This window comes from Dermochelys coriacea, chromosome 3 (assembly GCF_009764565.3).
Source record: "Dermochelys coriacea isolate rDerCor1 chromosome 3, rDerCor1.pri.v4, whole genome shotgun sequence".
In the NCBI taxonomy this organism is placed as follows: Eukaryota; Metazoa; Chordata; order Testudines; family Dermochelyidae; genus Dermochelys; species Dermochelys coriacea.
The window spans coordinates 148,584,180-148,611,867 of NC_050070.1; the positions used below are offsets into that span (position 1 = coordinate 148,584,180).

At 41.3% G+C, this 27,688-nt stretch overlaps 1 long non-coding RNA gene across 1 annotated transcript in view; it reads right to left on the reverse strand.

The window, feature by feature from the left end:
• Positions 1-2,523: 2,523 nt before the first annotated feature.
• LOC122459453 overlaps positions 2,524-27,688 on the reverse strand; it is a 32,973-nt gene continuing 7,808 nt past the window's right edge. The window contains exons 2-3 of the long non-coding RNA XR_006280160.1: positions 27,364-27,447; positions 2,524-2,608 (exon numbers count right to left, since the gene is read on the reverse strand). This is a non-coding gene — a long non-coding RNA (uncharacterized LOC122459453). The remainder of the gene's footprint in view (positions 2,609-27,363; positions 27,448-27,688) is intronic.

Genomic DNA, 27,688 nt, shown 5'->3' on the forward strand with positions numbered 1-27,688 from the left:
ATTTGGAAATATCATATAAAGTAGAATAAAACCAATTCTCTTGAGTGTGAAGACTTTATTACGAGTACTGTCCTAAGTAATAGATGACCTTTTTGACCCCTTCTCATCGTCTCTACCTCTAAAGCCAGATAGATGGCATCTGAGCATGAAGATAGACCAAGCATTCAGTCACTTGGAAGACTTAAAAAGTAACAGGTGTAATATAAAGTATATATCAGAAGGGATTATTTCCTTTTTGTTCTCTTTCTAATACATCTGTGAATCCCCAATGTTTTTAAACAGCTTCATCAACTTATCATCACAACACATAATAAGCTCCATTCTGCCTATGCCTGATTTTACAGAACTTTGAAATTTAAACTGAAGTTTTTCTCTTTTTCTCTTATAGTACTGGTTACTCAGTCATCGTACAACTATGGTTACAGTATATTAAACTTGCATAATAACAGGTTTCAGAGTAGCAGCCGTGTTAGTCCATATTTGCAAAAAAGAAAAGGAGTACTTGTGGTACCTTAGAGACTAACAAATTTATTTGAGCATAAGCTTTCGTGAGCTACAGCTCGCTTCATCGGATGCATTCGGTGGAAAATACAGTGGGGAGATTTATATACACACACAGAGAACATGAAATAATGGGTTTTCCTCCTTTCCCCCCCTCCTTCCTGCTGGTAATAGCTCATCTTAAGCAATCACTCTCCTCACAGTGTGTATGATAAAACCCATTGTTTCATGTTCTCTGTGTGTGTTTATAAATCTCCCCACTGTATTTTCCACCGAAAGCATCTGATGAAGTGAGCTGTAGCTCACGAAAGCTTATGCTCAAATAAATTTGTTAGTCTCTAAGGTGCCGCAAGTACTCCTTTTCTTTTTTGAGTATATTAACCTTGTTTCAGTGGTAAATCATTCTTTGCATATCTTACTGTAAAATAGTTTATTTCTTCAATAAATGAAATGAAAAGTAAAGAATAAGGAGGAAGAATGTAAAAATATAGGTCATTTTATTGTAAATGGCTACGTCATTTTAAGTTCCTCTTATAGTCATGGTAAAATCATTAATCATAATAAACTCATTTTGTCTAAAAGCAGAGGTAATACATTGGTCCATGTAAATCACTTTATGGCCTTGACGGAATGATGTTAGAATACTTAAATAGGTGCTGTAATAAATTTCCTCTTTTGGAACATTGTTTGGCAATGAAGGTTACCTAGAGGTGGGTGTGATTGGTGCCAACTGTTCACAAAAATAGTCTGCTTTTATTTCTGTAAAATGTATCGGAATACCATAAAGATAGGTTCCACACACCACGCCCCTCAGTGTCTGAATGGACATAGACATAGCGTAACTTTGGAACAATAAATGCCCAGGACACTTCTAGAATAAAATCCTAACTCCAGCTGCTTATAAGGTTCCCTGATATTTACAGGACTGAAACTAAAGAAAAATGAACACTGAAGGATGATTAATATATTGAACCTTTTAAAGTACTGTTTCTTTGAGAAGCAATTTTGGCATATTATATGCAGGTACATCAAATGTAAAACACAGCGGGTTCTACATATTCTATATTATGCCTTTTCCCCCCTAAACTTGGCTATGTATGTGATTTGGTCATGTACGTAGATGTGCTTAAATATAGCAATAATATATGATAGAAACATCATTTTATTTCACATATAAATAAATGATGTAGCCTGAGCAAGTCCTTATCCACTTATCCAAACATTGGCCAGTTACTGAATTCCTACAGCAGTCTGGCAATATAAATATACATCTGGCATCACAGAAAACAGAAGGGCTGTGATGTGTCATATATACAACCTAAATGTCCTTCTAAAAGATTTTTCAGCAAGGCTTTAGGGGAAATTGGTGTCTTCCCCTTTTGTGTTTTGTCCTTTCAATAATCCTGTTTATAGTTAAGTAACTTGTGTGTGTGACTCCAGAATGAATCAAGAACATGCACATTAAAAACCATACCAGACCAGGTTCTCTACTTCAACCAATTTTTGTTTGACAGGGCAGAGAGAAGGGAGACTGAGAGTATTAGGAGTGACTCCCTGATTCTCTGTCCAGTCCCAAAGGACTGTCCATCAGCTGAAGATACTTGGGATGAAATCCTGGCCCCCCTGACGTTAAAGGCAAAACTTACAGGGTTTCACCTCTGGTATACAGTGTGCTCTGGCCATGTTTCTCCCCACCCATGACTGCAGCCCAATCCAGATTACACCAATTTTGTATCTACTGAGGATCTCCAGCTGCAGGTTGCTGAAAGTGTTCTCCCTTTTTGTACTCTCTTTCTCTGCCTGGAAAGAGAGCACAGCCAGGCAGAGAATCTACTCCACGTTCAATAAGTTAGAAACTTATTAATTAGCTAATGTTTATAAAACTCCTGGAACATACAAAGCGGTTAGCATTAACTATTATTAAATAGAGCATTTTGTACATATTTAAAATCTACATACTAGCAATTTGTTCCAAATATTAACTATACTATTTACTTTAAAATATTTAAATAAGTTCCATTGTACCTTAAACAGCTTCTTGTGCTCTGATTTCTCAATGGCTTTGTAATTGGTGTAAATGCTCTTGCAGATCACAGCTTATGTACTCCTGTAAGAAATGACAGAGAAATCTAGTCTGAGGCTACTGGAGTAATTTTGTACTGTTCTACAGAAAATGTGACATTTGATACAGATTTTAACCATGTGATAGTTTGACACTGGTTCACATGTTATTCAATCAAGTACAAACGGAATAATAAATTGATGATGATGATGCCTGGCTCTTACATAGCACTTTTCATCCATATATTTCAAAGCTGTTTACAAAGGAGGTCAGTACTATCCCCATTTTATCGATGAGGAAACTGAAGCACAGGGAGATAAAGTATCATGCCCAAGGTGAGCCAGCAGGCCAGTGGCAGAGCTGGGAATAGACAACTCATGTGCCCTGAGTCCCAGTCCTGTGCTCTACCTCCTAGGAAACATTGCCTCCCAAAGTAACTTATGAATAATAAACTTCTTTGTAGTATAAACTGGATAAGGCATTGCTTCCTTTAAATGGAATGGATATACTTAATCTTGCTAAAAAGTTAATTTTATTAATTTTTAAGATTAATGTGCCTTTCTGAAAAAAAAACATAATACACATATGGTAATATTGCTATGCAATATGATGCTGCTAAGCTTGAATCCATGTCAAAATTCTCTGGGATCTTTGAAAGGTATGTGATGGACAATTTAAAGTGGAATATATATAAAATTTAAAGGAACAGAATGATCAAAACTGCTTTTCCGATTTCCCAGATTCTTTAACTGTTACCACAGTTATCAGTTATCTAAGGGTATGTCTACACTACATTTAGACATTTGCAGCTGGCTCATGCCAGTTGACTCAGGCTTGGAGGGCTTGAGCTAAGCAGCTGTTTAATTGCAGTATAGACTTCATGGCTCAGCCTGGAGCCTGGACTCTAGGACCCTGAAAGGTGGGAAGGTCCCAGAGCCCAGGCTCTAGGCTGAGCCCAGAAGTTCACACTGCAATTAAAGAGACCCACAGCCCGAACCCTACGAGCCTGAGTCAGCTGGCACAAGCCAGCCACAGGTTTTTAATTGCAGAATAGACATACCCTAAAAGGACTAGCAAGAGTACAGATATCTCCATCCACCCATTTGTACTAACTTTACTGAGAACAGATAAGGAAAATAAAATGCATGCATAGCAATTGATAATTCTACAAAAGAATGTTCTATTTTGTAATTATCCAGAACTACTACTTCCCAGAATGCTTATCTTTATATTCAGCCTCTATGAAAATAAGACAACGCTTCCCTTTCAGTTCAGATTCTGCTGAAATTACCCCTCTTGAAGCCAGTGCAAAATGGCTTACAGTGATCAGCTTGGTATAAATACCTAGATAGATAAAGCGATTTAGAAATCAGATCCCTCAGGTTCCAGCCCCTGTAGCGGTACATGGTTCTTTTCCTCTTTTACCAGAAACAGTTTTTAGTGTGATTAGTTTTGCTAATTCAAGGACAGAAAATAACACTTAAGCCAGGTAAAATAAAATGAAATTGTTTCATTCATTTCCTCTCAAGTATGAAGTTCTACTCATCAGCTGCAGATATAGATGGTATTTTTTCAGTTAGGATGTTCTGACTGAGTATGCTTTATATTGCCTTCCTAACTAATAAAACAATTAGCTCTATGGAGCTGCTTGTTTGTTTCTCTAAAACAATTAATTAAATAATTCTTAAATCTTTTGCACAAACTCCTTGATCATTAGCGTGGGTCACTTCAGACTTTAAACTTGTTTTGTTCTTGGTTTTTTCCCCACTCATTCTATACCTGTTAATTTTCTTCTCTGTAGAAAGCTTTTTATTAATATTTTTAACATATTTTACTGACCAACATCAATAAAGTTTTATTTAAAGAAAAAAGGAGAACTTGTGGAACCTTCGAGACTAACAAATGTATTTGAGCATAAGCTTTCGTGAGCTACAGCTCACTTGTAAATGCATCCGATGAAGTGAGCTGTAGCTCACGAAAGCTTATGCTCTAATAAATTTGTTAGTCTCTAAGGTGCCATAAGTACTCCTTTACTTTTTGCGAATACAGACTAACACGGCTGCTACTCTGAAACCAATCATCACTGTATCTGAGCACCTCACAAACCACAATCATAATGTATTTTTTTTCTCTTCCCTCTCCCACCCACCCAGCAGATTTCTTGATAGCTTTATAGGTTTCTATGTGAGTGAGATACTTATTTCAGGAATGCTAAATCCCAGAAATTAATTTTGCATTTTAGTTCTGATTGTGCAATTCATGGTCTCTTATCTCCTGATGAGTTTGTGAACTTAATCAACTTGTAATAGACTGTGGCATAGCAGTAAGTGAGAGGGGGAGGATAAGAGTGGGAAGTGGCATGCCTGTAATGCTGAATGCTATGGAGGATTCTGCGCTGCAGAGAAATCCATAGGCACCCTAGGGACACTGCCTTAATTTAGAGCAGCCCTTGGGGCAGTCAGTCAGCATACGGATGGCGTAAAGCCATTTTATCACCCCTTCCCCACACTGTGACTTCTGTGCGCTCTCTCTCTCTCTCTCTCTCAGAAGACACAACACAGTATCTGCCCCAGAAACTTCAAGGTACACATGGTGTGAACTCCCCTTGCTCAGATATTTAAAAGACTGTTGTTGAACTATTTTATTAATGTGTCCTGTCTCCTTACATGACACCTTCCCCTCTATCAGCTATGGATTTTCTATTCACTCATCCTCTTCATCTCACCAGAAATAATCTCTTAACATCCAATATTGCTTTCTGTATTCCCCTTAGTCTTGCCACACTTCTTCCATATTTTCAGGAATGGTCCTCTTCTTCTGTAACTAATGCCCATCATTCATGACCACTTAGGACATGTAATAGATACTGTCTTTTATTTTGAAGCCTTATTCTCTTAAACTCCTGCAGTACTTTCCAGGTTGCCAAAAAACATCTTTTCACATATCTTAAACTAGCACAGCTAGTAAGTCTGCTCAGTCTGAACTATCACCCATGCTTCTGCCCTCCCTGCTACTCTTAAAGAGACATTGTTAAATGGAATTCAAACCTCTGAAAAATGTACTTCAAATCAACAATGTCTCAAGGGTGGTAACATATGACCTACACAAATAAAAGGAAAAAACCTATTTGCCCTTAATGTTCTTCACATGCAATTCATTTGAGATAATATGCAATTGCACATCCCTGTATCATTTCTATTTTTTTGTTTTGGAAAAGTGAATTAGTCACACTTTTGTACTCCTTAACAATGTGGTGTACTTTTAAAATTCATATGGAAATCCATTATTTTCCAGAGCAGCGTTAAAGCTGCAAAATTATTCTTAAAGCAATCATGGTTGTATGAAATGTCCCTCTATTTCTCTCAGCATATTACAAGCTAGAACTAATGAGACTTTTTGAACTCAGTACTTTGTGCATCTTGCCTTAATCATTTTCTGTCAGGGCACTGCAGTCAGCAAGGGGATTACCAGCTTGCAGAATTGTTGTATGCAGCATCTGCCAGAGAAAGATTTTCCTGATCCCTGTGACTGTCATGTTAGTAAAGGGAACACCTCAATGTAAAAATCTTCTAACTACAAACCCACTGCATCTATCAGTCATAGATGATATGCTGATATCTTATTTGAGTTTGGTGAGGACACCATCTGTACTGCTTTAGGACAGTAAATGCTCAGAACCAGGGATATGTATCACTTTCTTTGCAGATAACAGAGAGCTCTTTAGAGAAGTGCACATAAATCTGTATACAGGAAGGAAGGAACTGAACTTGCTTGGAAAATTTTATTGTATTCCACAGAAAGAATGTGCAGTTAAAAACAGAGAGAGAGAGAGATCAGAAAAACCAGAATATACTGGCAGCTATTCAGAAAGTGTATTTTAATGTACACCTACATGATCACATGCTATTCCTCAAATAATGAATCATACAATTTATTTTCTGTCACAGTTGGGGCATATACAGAACACCACCACAAGATTCTCTCAGTATAAAGTCTGCTTCAGAAATCCTCCAGGCTGGCTCATTCCCATAATTGTCTTCTTCCTCTCCTACTCCCAGGCTTCAAAGTTTCTCCAAAGACAATCTCATGATCACATGGACTTCCACCACTATATATTGGTTCACTCCTCCTTCAGCTCTGCAATTTTCCTGGTCTCACAGCTCTAATTCTCCACTCTCTCTGACTCCTAAGACAAAAATTCCAGCCACCTCTTTGCCACCTTTGACTTCCTCCATAAACCCACCACACTTCCAGCACTCTCCTGCCTCTCCATACAGAATATTGCCAAATATTTCAGAGAAATTCATTGTAACCTTCTTACTCTCTCTTCTTCCTTCCATTCTATCTTACCTTTCCCATCACTGATGCTGAGGTTTCTCACCTCCTCTCCTCTAAGTCCTCCACCTATACCAGTGACCCTTACTCCTTCTGCCTCATGACCTTCCTTGTTCCACACTTTCCTTCCCTTTTTCCTCACTCTCTCTCAGTTCACTGAGTGCACCATTAACAACTGCTTGCTCTCCTTTCCCAGCTCTGTGCTTGATTCCCCACTCACCTGGTTCCTGACCGCTCAAATTTACTGAAACTATTCTTACAAAGGTCTCCAATTACCATTTCCTGGCCTCTTCCTCCTTGATTGCTCAGCGACCTTTGACACGGTCAATCATACCCTCCTTTTAAAAATCTCTCTCTTTTGGCTTTTGTGAATCTTGCCCCTTCTTGTATTCTTCCTTCTTCTCTGGTTGTTCCTTCGCTGTCATATTTCTGTGGGTCCTCATCCTCTTTTGGTGGGATTCTAATCCCAGGTGGGGTTCTAATCCTCTTTGCTATTTACACCCTATCTCGGGATTACCTCATCTACACATATATCCTGAACTACTAGCTTTTGCCAATGGCTCACAAATCTACCTCTGCTCCTGATCTACATCCAGTCCCACATTTCAGCCTGTGTTCCTGACATCTTGCCCTAAATTTAAAATTAGGATGGCCAAAAACAAGCTCATCTTCTCTCCCAAGTCCTCCCTTTTCCGTCTATCTTCTGCCACTGATGGCACCTCGATCCTGCTTGCCACTCAGGCACATAACTCAGGTGTTCTTTTCGACGGCTTCTTTTTTAAATCTGCACATCCGGACACATTCAAATCCTGCAGTTTCATCCTCTACAACATTTTCAAAGTCTGACTTTTCCTTGGTCCACACCACTGAAACCTCTTGCCAGGCCCTTAGCATCTCTTTTCTGGGCTACCACTGCCAATTCCACTGATCATGTCAGTCCCCTCAGCTCTCCATTGACTCCCCCCCCCCATTTACTACATCAAATACAAGCTTCTAGTCCTTTACTTTAAGGTCCACATGTAATTTAGCCCCTTCCTACTTATCTACTCTTGTAACTCATCACCCCTTGTCCCCTTCACTCTGCCAGTCTCACTTTCTTCCATGCTGCTTCTTATGCACAGAACACCCACCCTGAGCTGGTCTGTAATGCCGCTTCGCTATACTCCTTTAAAGCCTCTCTCAAGACCTGTGTTTGCCATGATGTCAAATGTAAATCATCATCTGTTAGTGTAGACTTGCAGGGATTTCTGTTATTCGGCTATTATTTATATATTTTAATTAAAGAAACCTTTAACAAAAAAATTCTAGCTATTCACAAAGCTGATCTCTGAATGATGCATGCTCTTTCTGCTGCTTACCTTAACCTCCTTCCCCAGTTTCTTCCAACTGTTTGTTATATCCACTCTAGCATCTTGGCCTAAATTTAGGTTGTAAACTCTTTATGGCAAGAGCTATCCTCCTACTCTCTCTACAGGATCCTGCATAAATGCAGGTCAAACCAGATTAGGGCTTCTAGTCTCTACTGCAGGGGTGGTCAACCCGAGCCTGAGAAGGAGCCAGAATTTATCAATGTACATTGCCAAACAGCCACAGTAATATGTCAGAAGCCTGCTCAACAGCTCCCTCCCTCTCCCCGCGCCTTCCACTCACCAGCAGCCCCGATGATCAGCATCTTCCCCTCCCTCCCCACAGCTCCCAATCAGCTGTTTCATGGCATGGAGGAGGCTTTGAGGGGGAAGGGGAAGGAGTGAGGGCAGGGGAGCAGGCGGGAAGGGCTGGAGTAGGGGCAGGGTCCGTGGCAGAGCCATGGGTTGAGAAGTGAGCACCTCCCAGCACACTGGAAAGTTGGCACCTGTAGCTCCATCCCTGGAGTCGGTGCCTATACTAGGAGCCGCTTATTAACTTCTGAAGAGCCGCATGTGGCTCCGGAGCCACAGGTTGGCCATCCCTGCTCTACTGTAATAATCTATGATGATAATTAGAAAATTGTTCTTGATGATGGGGAAGAAAGGCAGTCATGTTCCACCATTGAACTTCAGAAATCTCTCACATATTCTGTTGGTTCAACAGCATGAAAATGTCATCTTTTTGTGGATTCTGGAGTGACGCTGAAGTCTAAAACATGACACGCATAAGTCGGGCAGACAAAGTCATTGGTGAGCGTCTTGGTAGCTATAGCAGTGGTATAACACTTTCCTCTTGCAGCTAACAATAGATTATTTCTGGCTTCTTCAAAGGATTGGAAAACTCTGAATGTTGTGTCACCATGCTGATCTATTTGATGCAGCCTTCTCAAGATCAACTGGTTTTATTACACCAAAGTGTATGCTGTTCTTGATGCTGTCCTTGAAGTGCTTTCTGGGGCGGCATTGATTCCAGTGTCCTTGTGCCAATTCTCCATAGAAAAGTTTTCTGGGAAGTTGCTGTTCAGGCATCCTAATGATGTGTCCAACCCAATGTACTTGAGCTTTTATTAGCATGGCCTCGATGCTTGTGGCATTTGACTTTCTGAGAGCCTCCAAGTTGGTAATTTTGTCTTGCCAGCGGATCCCCATAATGGTGCGCATATGGAAGACCTCTAGCTTTTTAATTCACCATTTGTATGGTGTCCACGTCTCACAGCCATAGAGGAGAGATGTGACCACAAAAGCATTGTAGTTTTATTTTTGTTAAGGAGGGTTATGCTGTGGGATTTCAGGACTTTGTTACATAGCTTTCCAAATGACTGAGAAGCTTTCTGTTTCCTGTTCATGATTCCTTTGTCAAGAGATCCATTATTGGAGATGTCGCTGCCGCGATAAGTAAAACTGTCAGCTTGCTTTAGTTGGATTCCGCTAATGGATATGCTAGGGGATATGGCATGGAGTGGTGAAGATGACTGATTCAACACCACAGTTTTCTCCAGGCTGATTTTGAGGCCAAGTAATAGTGATGCTTCAGCGAAGCGATCTAGGATGCACTGTAGACGTCCCTCTGTTTGTGCTAAGAGGGCACAATCATCCGCAAAGAGTGCTTCTCTTATTAGTAGTTCTGTTACTTTTGTTTTTGCTTTAAGTCTTTTAAGATTGAAGACTGAGCCGTCTTGTCTGTATCTGATGTATATGCCTCTGTTAAGTCTGTTTGTAGCGTGTTTGAGAACTTGGGTGAACTTCAGAAATGCTAATATGACAAAAGGCCAGATCCTCAGCTTGTGTGAACTGGGTTAGCTCCATTGAAGTCTCTCATTTACAAGACCCCAGTGACTAGAAATACTGACATTGGCTTTATTAAATGAATACAGATGAAGAGTAAGTAAAACTATACCTGGTGGCACTGAATTGTAATGGTATAAAGATCAGAGTAAAACAGAACTAAAAATCTGAAAGGGTGTTTTCTTTTGTTCAGTAAATATGGCTGAAACAAGTTTAAGATAAGACATTTCAGTTTATTTCATCCTGTGAATTACTCAGTTTGAAAAAAGAAAAGCAGTACTTGTGGCACCTTAGAGACGCTACAAGTACTGCTTTTCTTTTTGTGAATACAGACTAACACGGCTGCTACTCTGAAACCTGTCACAGTTTGAAGACTCTCATATACAGACTCCATCAAGTTCCCCAGCTCTGAAGTTTGCAGGCTGTAAGAATCAAATTTGGTCCTAAGAACAGCACTGCTCACCATTTCCCAATTATAACTCTCCTTAATTTTTAAGTTAGTCACCTGAGCAACAGCATTTGTTAAAGAACTCCAGAATACTTGCAGAAGTTTTAAATGTAGGGGACCCACGTTGGAAATGGCAGGATTTTTCCAAGGACACACACTTAACTCCTGCAGCACTGAAGAGTGTGTGGCAAACAGAAATTAGGGACTGCTGCTGTATTAGCTCACAAAGCTTAGTATTAGCTTTATTTGAAGTTCAATTTAATTTTACTTCATCTTGTTTGAAAAGTCCTGTAAAGTACAGATGTTATGAATTCACTCGTGCCCAGGGAAATTATGTAGACTATTTGTGAAGGTATGTAGAGATTAATATTTGTAAGAACTGATCCATTTTGAGTGACAAACTATCCTTCCATCTTATATGGTGTTCCAATAGACTTGTGGCAATGAATCCATCTCACTTTAGTCACTTGCAAACAGTAAACAGAGTGAAAAATTCCAGAATGTGGATAGTTTTTTTTTAAAACAACATTGTCACCATTCTGATCATATTAAGCAAAAAAATCTTTCTATTAATCTTCAAGGGTTTGGAGATTTCCATAGTATCCCCTCTTTACTGCCTACTGCTGCTGTTCTCCAGATAAGGAGATGAGGTCAGTGGTCCTGGTGCCTGAGTTAGCTTCCTCTGGAAAATAAGACCTTAGCATATGTCATATACAAGCCAAATTTTCAACTTTTTTCAGTTCACATGAGAAGCAACAATAGATTGGTCTGGGAATTCTGAAAGTTATAGGCAATGAGTAAACCAGTAATAAAATCTTGGTTTTACTTTCTGCTTTGCTCTTTACAGCAAAGCACCATATGAAATAATTTTACACTTAATCCTTGGCTGCCTGTACCAGTCCAATGTTCATAAGACAAGTTTGCACATGAGCATTCAGAAGAAACTCCTTTTTTTAAAGGCTTTGGTATTTTTGACTGATTTAAATCAGCCCCAAACTGTAGCAAATTATCTTCCAGCCTTTTTGGTAAAAAAAAAAAAAATATTTGACAGCAACTGGAATTTTTAAAAGTCAAAATATAGTTTTGGCCTCATTCTAATAATCCCCAATACTACCTTCTTTGTCAGCACTTTTGCAGATTTTTTGGGTATTTCATGCCTTTTAAACATGGTAAAAATGAGGAAGCTATTCTCAGAGCCGAATCCTTAGGGCCGTCACCAGTAGTGAGGTAGTCATCATGACTATTTTCCTGGGTCAAGAGTAGACAGCAACCAGCAGCACTCCTCTCAGCAGGAAAACAGTCTCACTATGAAGCAGCTACAATGGTGCTGCTGCAGTTACCCCCAGGAGAGCCAGCAATGGGGTCAGTGCCATGACAGCAACACAACTAGATTGGAGCTCAGTATGGATAGCCTGAAGTTCATGGAAACCCTCAGGCAACTTGACAATCTTAGGCCTGAAACATACTGAAAATGTTCACCACCACAAAAAGAGACCAAGTGAAGTTATTCAAAGAAAAAAACCTTAAATTGAACAGGAACAAATGCCAGATTGGTCTGAATGAGGATGATTATTTTGGACTTGTGCAGCATTCAAAGAGTTCAGCTAAATCCAAAGAAAATGGAGGCAACTGCACATAAGGAAAGATCCAAAAACAAGAAAGTCTTACAGTAATTTTGGGGCATGTTAATATGTATAAGAAAAATATTCCTAATTAAGTTTTCTATTCAGAATGCTGGTTGAAGACAGAACAGAATGGCAATGCTAACTGGCAAGAAAAACATTGAGGAGAATTTAAAAAGTTTGTCACAGAAGTCACAATACTGAAATATTTTGAGATTAATACAGACTGTAAAAGCTTGACAGGACAGTTCCCAGCTTGTATCTACAAGAAGATCAATCAATGTCATATGCTAACACATAGCAGAACTAAGCTCAGATTGAAAAAAGAAATGTTGGCAATTTTGGTTGTGAATGTGTTTATAGGCAGAAAGTGGTTGAGACATAAATTAGACTAAAAGAAAAGGAGTACTTGTGGCACCTTAGAGACTAACAAATTTATTTGAGCATAAGCTTTCGTGAGCTACATGCACCCGATGAAGTGAGCTGTAGCTCACGAAAGCTTATGCTCAAATAAATTTGTTCGTCTCTAAGGTGCCACAAATACTCCTTTTCTTTTTGTGAATACAGACTAACACAGCTGCTACTCTGAAACATAAATTAGACTGTAAATCAGTGGAAGCCAAATCTCAGAAATCATTGTGCATGATACTACCAGGGCTTCAAAAAATAATCGTGAAATTACAAAAGTATTTGTTCAATGGGAAATACCAAACCTATAAGGGATTTCTTATAGTAGTAATGCTTTCAAGAGTGCCTAGTGAAAGCAAGGAGCTTCAGGAACAGAAGTTTGAAGTAAATATGACTCAAGTTCCACCGATTTCTGAAACAAAATTTGAGAAACTTTACCAAGAAACACAAAATTACCCAAACTTATAATTATGTAGCATAATTTTAAGTGGAGAATCAACAGAAAAAATCACCTTTCTACTGTGAAGATGCTGGGGCCAGCCAGGAACCACAATGGATTAGAGTCACCCTCTTTCCCTGTCCACCCTACATGTACCAAATGTGAGCATGGTGCAGTTGAGGTTTCTGTCCCAAGAACCTAAATTTGAAGAATTTAGACTATTTATTCTTACTGATAAAGAGAAGACTTGAAAATGATCTCTTACAAATTTTCCATATTACAAAAGAAAATGATACAGTTAATAGAGATATGGAACCAAATTATGCTATCATTGATGATGGTTGTCACTGACAGCAGAACTGAACTTGACTTGGTTACTATGGTAAGAAGTCCACAGGCTTGTAAGGGTACACAAATAAAACATTAGCAAGCTAAGAATAGATTTGGGAAAAGGTGGTTAATGCAAAGAGTAATAAACATATGGGAAAAAGTTACTGGGGAAAGTGAAAGATTCACTAATTTGTGTCCTGAAAATAAAAGATTTAAGGGGAATGGTGAAAAAAGCAAGGAGGATTTATAATTACAGTAACTAAAAAAAATGGCAGGAATACTGGGTCTGGATGGCCTTTTCCGGTTCCTAAAATTTCTTATGTTATTTGTTTCTTTTCTACTAGTCATATATGAGGCTGAGTTGTTGATACATTATAGCAATGTGATGTCAATATATTTTAATGAATTAGTATTAAGGCTGCACATCTGTCATGGAAATCATGGATTCCGTGACTTTACTTGACCGCTGTGACTTCTGCAGTGGCTGGAGCTGGCTCAGGGGCTGCCCGAGCTAGGCAGCAGCAGCAGTTTAAGTCTGGGAGGGGGCTAGGGGTAGGAGGTTGGAATGCAGGGCGGTACTGTCCTCAGGGGGGTTCCCCGGCTCCCACCGGTATGTCCCTGCATTTCCTAGATGGAGGGGCCAGAAGGCCCCGCGCCCGGAGGCGCTGTCCCCGCAGCTCCCACTAGCTGTGGTTCCCGGACAATGGGAGCTGCGAAGCCGGTGTTTATGGCTGGAGTAGCGTGTGGTAGGAAGCCTGCCACCTCCACCAACTCCCCCTCCCCCCTGCACGCATGCCAGCAGGCGTGCCGGCCGCACACTGCTGCCCACCTCCCCCCCACCAGGACCAGCGGGGGTCCCAGACCACCCTCCCCCCACATTTTTAGTTGGGGTATATACTAAAAGTCATGGACAGGTCACGGGCTGTGAATTTTTGTTTACTGCCCATGACCTGACTTTTACTAAAAATATCTGTGACTAAAACATAGCCTTAATTATTATTAGCCAAATAGAATATGAGGCTATTTATTTAGGCAGTGAGCCTGCACTCTGTCATTAGTCCAGGTCCTTGAGAAGATCTTTTCCTGGAGATAAAATGACATCTTCTAAATTGTACCTTGGCAGAGATTTTTCCCCATTCTGTATTAAGTCATTGAGGGACAATAAAATTTTTATGGTGGTTAATGCATGGAATGTTATACTGATTTTCATAATCAAACTGTGTTTTATAGCACCTTTTAAAATCTCCTCCTATAAGCTGCTATACATATTGTGACACTGCACCCCATACACTTTGCAGTGATATTATGATATGATTGACAATTATAATGTATTTTATGCAAGATAAGTCATGTGAGGCGTCATTGGAAAAGTTATGATTTGCTGAATATGATTATCCTATTTGTATGCACATATTTTTGTATCTGAAGTTATGAATATTGACTATATCTGTATTTCAAATGTAGTTACACCTGGGTAACACCCACTAGACAAGTCAGTCTAGATAGTGGGTGGGGAAAGGCCTATTCAGGGCAATGGTCCATTAGGAAAAAACAATAGACTTTAGGAGAAGCTTATCTCCCATCTGGGGAGCCTTTCTGAAAATGCTACAGGCAGCCTCCAAGTAATGGCTGCTATGACTCTACAAGGACATATGATCAGACCACATAATGCTGGACTCCATCTTGGGATGTCAATATTTTTCCACAGACTGGTCTGGGAACCAAATCTTTGAAACAAAGAGTTCCCGCCCTATGCAAAAGCTATATAAAGGCAGAGAGTGACATCATCTGGGGTTCTTCAATCCCCACCCAAGAAGACTCCTGGGAACACCTGAGGAACGAAGACTGAACTGGGGGAAGTGCTGGACCCAGGCTAAAGGGATTTCTAGCCTGTGAATGAAACACCTGGAGATTCCAAGCGGTAAAGCAAGTGAAGTTTGCCCCTTAAGAATCTGCAGCCTGCTTGTATCATCTCTTAGGGTGAGAATCTGCTACTCGTATCCAATCGATTTAGTATATTAAGCTTAGTTTGCGTTTTTTGTTTATTTGCAAGGTAATCTGCTTTGATCTGTTTGCTATCACTTAAAACCTAACTTGTTTTTGCTTAGTTTAAACCAGTAAGTTGGAGTGAAGCGTGTGGGAATCATAACTCGGCTATTGCATATTCCTTTTGACATTGAGGGAGGGAGCGAATTTTATGAGTTCACGCTGTACAGTTCTCTGTGCAGCAGAAAACGGTATAATTTTGGGTTTATACTCCAGTGGTGGGTGAGAGTCTGGAAAGCAGGAAAATTGGCCGCTGCCTGCTGCATGTATTTGAGTGGTGTGGGTGAACTATCTCAGGTAGCTCAGAAAGGATGTGTGACACCATCAGTTGTTGTGTTGGGTAATAACAGGGCCTGGGTTAGGCTGACTGTTTCCCCAAGCAGTGTAAGCAGGGCTAACCCAACAGTGGTTAGAGGAGCCCAGCGGTTCCCACAGCTCCCAGACTGCTCCCCAGGGGTGACAACCTGTCACACATATCACTTAGCAAAGTATTTGTCTGGAATCACAAGACCTCATGCCTTGATCGCAGGGACTTAAGACCCCGCATCTGTGCAGAAGTCTCTTACCAACTTGGGGACTCTCTAGTGCAAGAGGGGTGTATGTAACAATACTAATGTCACTAGAGCTGACAGAACACCTGCACTAGATATTTTTAAAAATAAATTTGCTGAAGTTGAAGCAGTGGGATATTTACAATGAGTTGCATAGGTTAGGGTAAGGAGGGCTCTATAGCTATTCCCTGATTTATGGCAGCAAATTTAAGGCTAATCATTTCTGAAAGCATTAAGACAGACATATACTATATATGCAATGAATAAATATGCAGCCCTCTTCCCAGTGAGTCTACATGTTTCATTGTAGAAATGGAACACACAGTTTGGAATACTAGCACACTTAGTCGTTAAAGTAAACAAGGGATGCATTTACAACTAAATTCATTTGTCAAGTTGACAGTGCTTAGAAGGTCTCTGCATGCAAAATACAGAAGCATCTGGCTACTACAAATACTTAAGTCCTTACCTAGTTATCTCTTTCATCTCCTGAAATGGATTCAAGATGTTATGAGGCTTTAAAATGCAGATTACATACACAAAACAAACCCAGAAGCAGATCCGCTGACACTACAAAAAAGAATAGTTAACACCTACTGTTGGGGTGAATAAACAAAACAGAGTGCAAAGTTATGATCCTAGATGGGGAAAAAAGTCTTTAAACTTCTCTCTGAAGCTCCTTGCACCCCTATACACAAGCAGGGCACAATCAGATCCTAGTATCTAAGTAGATTTCAATGACAGAGTGAGTCTCTCTTGCCATCAAAACCTGGCATTGTCTTTTTTTTTTTTTTTTTTTAATTAAAGAAAGACGTGTAATATTTTCTATGGAGTGGAATAAGTCACTAGGCTAACCTGCCTTTGCCTTATGAAATTCAACAAAAAACACTGATTCTTCCAAGCTTCATCCAATCTCTTAGAGCTTGCAATGTACAAACCTCATGCCTGAGTCTTCTCTCATGTGCACTTTTTTTTTTAAAGTATCAGAAGAGAATCAAATCCCTGAGCTAAGTCTGTCAGAAAGGAGTCAAATGTAACAAGGACACTACCTTCCTCCTACACATTTTTTCCATTTTTAATATTAACATAGTAATTTTATGCCTTGAAAATGAGATAGAATAATAGCTATTTCTATTTATATCTCAGGAACAAAGAGATGACAGAGGAGAATCTGTTCACATCACTAGAGGCCAGACTAAATTAAGTCTTGATCTATTCCACACTGAGATTCTATTAGAATCTGGCTCCAAGCCAAAAAGTCTCATCTTCTTTGCAATCTAAACTCAACTATAAAAAATATAAAAGAAGGAAAATAAAGCGTAATGTGTTCATTACCTTTCTAAGCTTCCTAAAAGGCAATACAGTATTATTTTAGCAGATGAAATACCTGCAGCAATTACGATTGCATAATATATAATTTTCAGAAACATTAGCAAAGCAGCTGCAGATTCCAACCATGCCATACACAGGCCTTGTATCTTTACAGTCATTCAGCTCTCCTCATGCCCACAGTAAGTCCTGTCATCCCTTCTGAAGCATTATTTGGGGGAGAGAGAGAGTTCAACTGCCTTTGTGCTCAAATGACTGCGTTTTTTAAAAACAAGATTTTTTTTTCTAGAAGGTTGCATGACACTTTACAGCAAAGTTTAAAAGACTGATAGACTTCAGATGTGCTTGTTTAGCATCATAACCATCTACAGAGGAAGGCTTTCCCAATTTTATTGCCCGTAGGTCCATCAAAGCAGACAGATAAAGGTGTACATTGACAAAAGTTGTTGGTTCTATGCCAATAAAGCTTGTGTCATATCCATGTGTGTGAATGTAACCATCATTCCTCTGGTAATTCAGGGTTCAGAAAAAAAGCCAGGAAGACACATATGGTCAAGAACTTTAGAAAGAAATCAGGGGTAAATGGAAAACTGCTGACACATAGAAAAACTAAAGAAAAGGAGAGTCAACGGAAGTTCCATAATTTCCCAACCCTCTTGGGCATTATCAAAACCATCAAAATTATGACCTCAAGGATCAGGATTTTTAAACCCATTGTCCCTAAGGGCTCAAAGGGAGACCCGATGAGTACCTATAAAACTAAAAGTAATTATAGAGGGGAGCCACAGGCCAAATGCCTAGGCCCCTCTAATGAAGAGAAACCGACAAGGTAAAGTATATGTGTGAGAATTCAAGTCCACAGCTTTGAAAGGATTCCTGTAAGCAGAAGTGACTAGAGAATGGACCACAAGAGCTTACATGTAACAATGCTCCAGTAGCAAGAAATCTAAATAAGCAGACCAGAGTAGGCATTTGAAGAGAGAGCTTTAGGTGTGTTTCAGTTAGAAATAATATGCCACAACTTTGCATGTAGGGGGTGGGCTGGCACTGAATCTGAGAATTATATGCTGCCCCTCCTGAGGAAACCCTGCAAAAAAACAGGTGAGAGTGAAAGGATTATGGGGTTTATAAAGTAAACAGAACCTGGTTTCTGGTAGAGAAGATCTGAGAAAGCCAGTATAATCAAGACCAGGGTAGAAGGGGGACAGGAAGTAGCCATTTCCTGGAGGTCTCATCCAAAAGGGTACTACTAGCACATCACCTTTGCCTGAACTATCCTAATCTGGGGCAGGATTATCCATTTTAGAAGCAAGCTTTGGAGGACTCCTGCCAGAACTGAATGGTGGTATGCTCTTCACTGAGATGGGCTGTCACCACTTCAGCAATAATACTCAAATATGGTTGAAGGGCCCTTGCCACAAAAATTCAATGAGCAGCAGTGTGGAGGGTAATGGCTACAATTAGCATATGCTTGTTGAGACACATATCAGGTTATCACAAAGGTTGTGGATGATGGTGGCACTGGGCTTGGCTAAGCATAAGGCACTTGAATATAAATACACTGGTGAAAATCCAGAGTAGCTGAATTGAAATAACTGGATTTGCATCACTACGATGGTGCAAATCTGACCCATTTCATCTACATTACTAATGTCCCTCAATTTTTCCCTTCCATTACTCTTATTTATGTCTGTTGCACACACAAAATGGCATTAAAAGAACATTAAGATTGCAAAGTCAAGCATTCAAAAGTTAGGAAATGCCAGAGTTAAGGTTGCCTCTACAACCTTACTTCAGCCCTCTTGCGTGTATGAATTTGGTACAGTATTTAATCCCATGATCACATACTATATTTTCCACAGGACGCCTCCTACTCATTTAGTGCACAGGAGGGAAGGTTCCCAATGAACATCAATATTTTGATTATTCCTCGTTCAATTCACTGTACACTTTCCAACTTCTGCAACAAATGAAGGAGGAGTCCTATAGACAACAGCTTCCTTAACTAGACAATCTTGATGCTTCACCTAAGCATGTCTATGCTCTGCATTGACTCACAGAAATGTAGGGCTGGAAGAGACCTGAAGAAGTTAAAGTCCAACTCCCTTTGCTGGGGCAGGGCCAAGTAAACTTAGACTATCCCTGGCAGGTGTTTGTATAACCTGTTCCTACTAAACCTATAACGATGGGGATTCCACAGCTTCCACTGGAAACCTATTCCAGAACTTAACTACACTTATTAGAAAAAAATTTCTAACTATATCTAACCAAAGGCCCTGTCTATACTACACAGTTTTGTCAACAAAATAGTGGAGGTGTACAAACGCAACAATGCTCCTCCCCATGATTTAACTCTCCTGCTATACCGACATAATAGAACCACCTAGATGAGCGGCATAGTGGTTTTTGCAACAAAGTCAGAGCAACACAGTACCAGGGTAGAAACTATGCTTGCTTATGTTACCCTAAGAAGCCTTCAGGAGGTATCTCACAGTACCTATCAAGACAGATCTGGTAAGCAGTTTCTGCCCTGCAGCCAGAAACACAGGTATGTACCGCTCCCCCTTTAATCCCTGGGAATTTTTGAAATTCCACTTCATTTGTTTGACGTGGACAGCCCACATTGCATCTTCCCGGCTGACCATGCTGGCTTTCCGCAGCACAAACAGTCCCACCTGGAGTACATCGGCGTTGCTGGATCTGTTGGGTCTGTGGGAGAGGAAACTGTGCAGTCGCAGCTCTGATCCAGCCATAGGAACTTTAACATCCACAAGCAGATTGCTCATGGCACGGATGAGAAGGGGGCATGAAAGAGATATGCAGAAGTGTTGTGCTAAGATCAAGGAGCTGAGGCAGGCATGCCAGAAGGCAAGGGCGGCTAACCAACGCTCTGGTGCAGTGCCGAAAACATGCCGCTTCTTCAAGGAGCTGCACGTCATCCTTGGTGGCAACCCTGCCTCTACTGCCAAGAGCCCCTTGGATACTTCAGAGGACTGGAGGCAGCAGCCAGCAGAGTCAACTCCAAGGACAAAATGGTGGACGATTTGGAGGAAGATGTGGGACAGGCGACAGGCTCATCTAGTGGCATCGTGAGCCAGTACCTCTTTTGGACTCTGGAGGGGTCTAGCCAGTCCCAATAGTGCAGCTCTGGTGTGCCTAAAGCAGGACACGGAAGCTCCAGTAAGTACTCATTTTGTTTTGATGGTGCATGGTTATGAGTTAGAGATGTCCTTTATTTTGTTACATGCTGCACATGGGAGAAGGGATCAAAATTAATGACACTAGGTACTGCATCTGCTTTGCATTCCCCTGTGCAGCTACCAAGTGGGAGCCCTGCAGAAAAGTTTGTTAATGCACACCAAAATCTCCCAGGAATCCTCCATAGAGATCTCTAGGAGATACTCTGCAATTCTCTGCCAAAGGTTCCTTGGCAGAGTTGCTTTGTTTCTTCCCCCATTGTAATAAACTTTGCTGTGCTAACTGGCAATTACTTCTGTAGGAACCAAAGCAGCACACAGGCAAGCAGCATACGGACCCTATCTGAACACGCACGATTGCAGGAGATGCACCCTTGCATCTTCAGTTACCCTCCGTAGTGTGATTTCAGCTTTGATCGCCCCCGACCGTGGAAAACGGTGCCAGTATTCAGAATACTGTCCCTAGGTGCTTCTATTGGTCCCCTTCTGAAATCACCCAGACCCTTTGTCCCATCTTGCACCCCAATGACAGGCCGAACGCACCGTATTGAGTGCTCTGGCCATGCTGTGTGCTTGCCAAGCGAAGGTGAGAAAGAGGTGGATGAAACTTTTATGATTCAAGACTGAGAGTGAACACGCAATGCTGACTCTGTGTATTTTCTTTTGCTTCTGCAGATGTGCCCTTGAGGGACAGCTCCTATACATTGACAGAGCGCCTCCGTCAGATTAGGAGACATACAAGGGGGAGTAAGGAGGACATGTTTCACGAAGTCCTGCAATTGTCAGACCAAGCTGATAGCGAGCACAGAGCATGGAGAGAGACTAACGAAAAACTAGAAATGGATAACCAGGAAAGGAGACAGGCAGAAGCAGATAATAGAGGACCAGGAGCGGATGATAAAGCTCACAGAGGACCAAATAGAGATGCTGAGGTCCCTGATTGCACTGCAGACTCCCACTGAAGCCCACATAGAATTGCCTTCCTTGCCCTCCCCAAACCACCCCTACACATTCCTCTCACGTTCCCAGCCCATCACACTCGACCGCAGGAACATTTTTCCATAACGACAGCTGGACTTGCACACAGTGGTGAGATCCTCACTTCAGAGAGTGCTGCTCGCTGGCATGTCCCTTGTAAGAAATGTTAATCTGTGTATTGCTATTTAATAAAAATATAGTATTACAAAGACAGTGATTCTTTATTTGTGACCTAAACAGGTGTTTGCAACAGAAATTCATGCACAGTGGCAACCATCACATTTGCAAACTAAAATTAGCACTCAGGCAGGAATTATTACAGGGGTCATTCAATGTGGCAAGTAAACAATGTCTGTCTCAATTCATTACAGAAGGACACATTACTGGGACTCATTGTCAAAATGCTGCTTCAGCTCTCCCTGATTTGAATAGCCTCCCCTTCCCCACATTAAGTTCTTCTAATACCCTTGGTGTCTGGCTGCTCAAAAGCAGCTGCCAGGCAATCCACCTCAGAGCTCTTCCCCTGGGAAAACTCCCCCCCCCCCCGGCTTTACAAATGTTATGCAGAGCACAGCAGGCTGCTATGACCATGACAATATTTTCCTCAATGGGGTCTAACCTTAGTAAAAGGCACCACCAGCAACCCTTTAATCTGCCCAACACACGTTCTATGGTCAATCTGCACCTGCTGAGCCTGTTGTTGAAGTGCTCCTTGCTGTCATCAAGGTTTCCACTGTATGGCTTCATGAGCCACATCAGTAAGGGATAGGTTGAGTCTCGCAGGATCACTATGGGAATTTCCACATCCCACATTGGAATCATCTGGTCTGGAAAGAAAGTCCCTGCATGCAGTTTTCTATACAGGGCACTGTTCCTGAAGATGGGTGTGTTATGCACCTTTTCTGGCTACGCTGTGTTGATGTCAGTGAAACAACCTCAGTGATCCAACAGCACCTGCAATACTATACAGAAGTACCCCTTCCTATTGATGTACTCCATTGCAAGATGGTCTGGGGCCAAAATTGGGATATGCGCGTAATCTATTGACCCACCACAATTAGGGAATCCCATTGCTGCAAAGTCATTCATTATTTCACACACATTACCCAATCAAAGTCCTTCGTAGCAGGAGGCGATTAATGGCCCTGCACACTTGCATCATTGCAACCCCATGGTGGACTTCCCAACTCCAAACTGATTCATGACTGACCGGTAGCAGTCTGGGGTTGCCAGCTTCCACACAGTGATCACCCCACACTTTTCTACCATGAGGGCAGCTCTCATGTTGGTGTCCTTGAGCCAAAAGGCAAAGGCGAGCTCCATACGGAGTTCATGAAAGGTGGTTTTGCACATATGAAAGTTCTGCCGTCTCTCATCATCCCATACGTGCATCACAATCTGATCCCACCACTCGGTGCTTGTTTCCCGAGCCCAATAGCGACAGTCCACCGTGTGCAGCTGCTCTGTGAATGCCATCATCAATCTTGAATTGTTTCTTTCCACACAGCAGGGAAGGCACCACAGATTCCTGTTCAGATTTGCAGCTCACCAAATACTGCAGGATCAGCTGCATTGTGTTCATAATGCTTATCACAAGAGTGGGGAGCAATGTAGGATCTATGCTTTCAAGCAGAGATGGGAGGAGCAAAGTTTACAGGGGCAGTTGAAAAGCGGCGTGCAACGCAGTCCGAAGCCCTTGGAATTATGCAACGGGGAAAACTGCATCATGGAGCGGTGATCCCACCCCCATGATGCACTGTGATCCATTCCCAGAACTCCTAGCAGAAGAAGGTGGCAATTTGCACAGTGGGCTAGCTACCCATGGTACACTGCTCTCTCTGTCAGTGCTAGAGCACCAACTGTGGACACAATCCGCCAACACACGAAGCATTGTGTGAACATACATAAGCAATGTAATTACAAAAAGAAAAAGAGTACTTGTGGCACCTTAGAGACTAACAAATTTATTAGAGCATAAGCTTTCGTGAGCTACAGCTCACTTCTGAAGTGAGCTGTAGCTCACGAAAGCTTATGTTCTAATAAATTTGTTAGTCTCTAAGGTGCCACAAGTACTCCTTTTCTTTTTGCGAATACAGACTAACACGGCTGCTACTCTGAAATGTAATTACAGTAGTTCATAATCATTGAGGTAACTTAAGTTGACCTAACTCTATACTGCAGACATGGTCTCAATCTCCCTGGCTCCAGATTAAGCCCATTACTCCTTTTCCTACCATTAGAGGATATAATCGACAATTGATCACCATCCTTTCTATAACAGGCCTTAACACATTGGAAGACTATTATCCCCCCTCCACCCCGAGTCTTCTTTTCTCAAGACTAAATATGCCCAGTTTTTAACCTTTCCTCATAGGTAAAGTTTTCTAAACCAGTGGTTCTCAACCAGAGGTATGCGTACCCATGGGGGTACGCAGAGATCTTCCGGGGGGTAAATCAACTCATCTAGATATCTGCCTAGTTTTACAACAGGCTACACAAAAAGCACTAGCAAAGTCAGTACAAACTAAAATTTCATACAGATAATGACTAGTTTATACTGCTCAACATACTATACTTTGAGATGTAAGTACAATAATTATATTCCGGTTGATTTATAGTTATATTGTAAAAATGAGAAAGTAAGCAATTTTTCAGTAATAGTGTACTGTGACACTTTTGCATTTTTATGTCTGATGTTGTAAGCAAGTAGTTTTTAAGTGAACTTGGGGGTACACAAGACAAATCAGACTCCTGTAAGTGGTATAGGCGAGAAAGGTTGAGAGACACTGTTCTAACCTTTTATCATTTTTGTTCCTCTCCTCTGGACTCTGTCCAATTTATCCACACCTTTCCTAACATGGGGTGCCCAGACTTGACACAGTACTCCAGTTGAGGCCTCACTATTGCTAAGTAGAGCAGGACATTTACCTCCCATGTTTTACATATGATATTCCTGTTAATACACCATAGAATATTAGCCTTTTTCACAGCTGCATCACATTGTTGACTTATATTCAACTTGTGATACACTAAAACTCTAAGATCCTTTTCAGCAATACTACCACTTAGCCAGTTACTCCCCATTTTGAAGTTGTACATTTGGTTTTTCCTTCTGAAGTTAAGTTCTTGTCTCTTTTGAATTTCATCTTGGTGATTTCTAAAATCAATTTCCCAAGATCATTTTAAATTCCAATTCTGTCCTCCAAAGTGCTTGTGATGACTCCCAGCTTGCTATCATCCACAAATTTCATACTCTCCACTCCATTATCCTAGTCATTAATGAAAGTATTGAATAGTATCAGACCCAGGACTGAACCCCCTGCAGGGCCCCCTAGACATACCCTACAATTTGACAGAAAACCACTGATAACTAGTCTTTGAGTAAGGTATTTCACAACCAGTTGTGCACCCACCTTATAAAGATTTCATCTAGACCACATTTCCCTAGTTTGCTTATGAGAATATCATGTGGGGCTGTCAAAATCCTCACTAAAATCAAGATATGTCATGTTTCTTGCTTCTCCCCTATCCACTAGGCAAATAACTCTCTCAAAGAAGAAAATTAGGTAGATTCCCCAAGCCTGGACCCAGCTGTGCAGCAGGGCCAGCAGCCCCGATCCCAAAACCCAGATCCCAGGCCCTGTGGGGCCAGGCAGCAGCCCTGCCCCTGCTGGGTAGCCTGGACCCTGCCACATTGGGCAGCCAGGCACCCAGACCCTGCTGTGCGGCCTTTAGCACACAGCTGGGCCATAGCTGTGTGCTAATTGGGCTGCATGTGGCCTGTGCGTTGAGAACTGCTGGCTTATGTACTAATATACTTTCAGTTCTTCTTAAATAAGATGGGGATCCTGTGAAAAAATATTATGTGATCACATTATTAAAGACTGTATCGTAATTTATATGTACAAGAATGCTGAATTGAGGTTGCAGAGGCAACCTAATTTTGGCATTTCCTAACTTTTGAGTGTTTGACTTTGCAACCTTAATGTTTTATAACCCAATTTTGTGGGTGTAATTTTCTAGGTTTTAAAAAAAGCAAACCAAAAACACAGAAATTCCACCATGAGGTATCACACTGGCACCCACGTCAGCTTTATATCTCCATCTGAGCTGACTGAGCCTGAGCAGTCAACTGCATTACTCAGTATTGGGAGACTTGGTTGAATGCCAACTTCAGCTGTGGTGGTGATGGCTGACTGGGTGAAGCAACTGGAAGATACAGTAAGGATAATACCAGCCCCTCCGTCTGAGGGATGCTGCTGCCACTTGTTGACTAGGTATGCAAGCTGTAGGGCTGCTTAGACTCTCAGCTGCTGCTAGACAAGCAAGTACTGCAGAAATGGGAGCCAGACTGGCTTCTTTCCAGCTGTGGACCACCAAAAGGCTAGAACCATTCTTTGACATGTAGGCCCTGCAACTGTAATTCATGCCTTTGTCGCCTCAGGATTAGATTTCTGGGTTTATTTTAAAACTCTAATACAAATGAGATCGGTGGAGCCACTTGAGCTGGAGCCCTATTGGTATAAATGAAAGAGGGCTGCTGATACACCATCATTCAACACAGACCCTTCCATTTGGATTTTGCTCCCCTTCCTTGATCAACAATGGCCAAGTCTGTTGATTTTCAGGGCATGCTGCATGACCCATATTTTCCCCCTTGATTTTAGGGAGTGAGGAGACTTGTGAAAATAGTGCCGTTGTCAAACAATACTTCAATACTCAGGAAAAGTCACTACAAAACACTTCGGTTTGCTGAGCCAACTGATGTCCCTGGTGCTGCAAAGCTTCCAGGGATAGATTCACAATAGGAACTTAAGCACTGCAACTTGGGTACCCTGCTACCTAGTGGAATTCAATGCATGCACAAATACCAGCATGTTGAATGATGAAATGCTTAAGCTAGCCAAAAGGAAATGCTGAGGAGAGTAGTAGGCCCCACACCGTGCCCCTCAAATGGAGTTAGGTGCCTGAGTCCAGGCTAGAGGGAGCCACCTACCTCCACCTGAGATTCAGAACCATGTACCTCTCTGTTGGAGTTTAACCTGGCTTAAGCACCAGTCATTTCTCAGGCAGAGTAGGGATTTGAACCTTCATCTCCCATATCCTGTGTGAAAAACTCTAGTGACTGGGCTAGGAAAAGGCACAGCCCTCTACCCCTTAGCCCCACTAGCTAGAATTTTCACACAGGATATGGAAGACACGGGTAAATCACCACTCTGCCTGAGTTGGAGCAGGGACTTAAACCCAGGTGTGTCACCTCCCAGATGAGGACGATTTAGGCAGCTGTGTACATGCCTGCCACCAAAATTTAGGTGCCTCAGGCACCTAATTTTAAGAATGCCTGTGATGCTGAAATGTTGGACTTAGGCACTTCAACTAGAAGTTACACAACAAAGTCCCACTTGTGAATCTAACCCCCAGTGTGTTTGAGGTATGTTTCTGATGCTTTCATTGAAGATGTAATACCAGGACATACAAATGATGACGTAAAGAGGGGAAGAGATTGATCACCACCTTGCATAAGATGCCAAATAGCTGAACTGACTGAGCCACTGTTAGGCAAACCAAGAGATTTTCCCAGTGGCAAGACCTCAGCTGATTTCCTCTACCATGGCACTCAGAAAGTGTTTGCTTTCTCTGAAGAACTACCCAGTTTTAGATCCAGAACCCTGCAAGTTTTCAACCTTGTATGGCTGTGAGTAGGTTTTCACTTGATCATAGTGATTAAAAAAACAAAATATTGCAAACTGTTGATCAAAAATTACTAAACTGTGTATTTCCCTAATTCAAACTCCTGTAGAACATCTTTCTTCGGCAAAACTAGCTTCCCCACCATACTGAATTGTGAATTTCTTTAATATTTTGCAATTTTTAATAACACTTCATAACGGTTTGCTATTTTAATACTGTTATTACAAATATTTACCTGGTTATGTTTGTTGGTGGTCTGGACAGATTATGGAATGTTTCATTCATCCAAGGTTCATCAGCTCCAAAAGCCTGAGAAATCCTGCAATAAAGAACGTAGATTAACAAAACAAACAACTGAAGGCTTTTCTGTTAAAACCTGTAGGCTAAGATTGTTAAAGCTACATAAGGTATTTGGACACCCACTTCCTCTTTAATTTTAATGGAAATTAACGTTCTAAAGTATTTGTGTGTCTGCTACCCAGAGTGCTCCAAGAGTCTTGTTGGAGCATAATTACTTATCTAGAGGCAATGGACAGTAGTGACTTAGATGAGAACAAAAA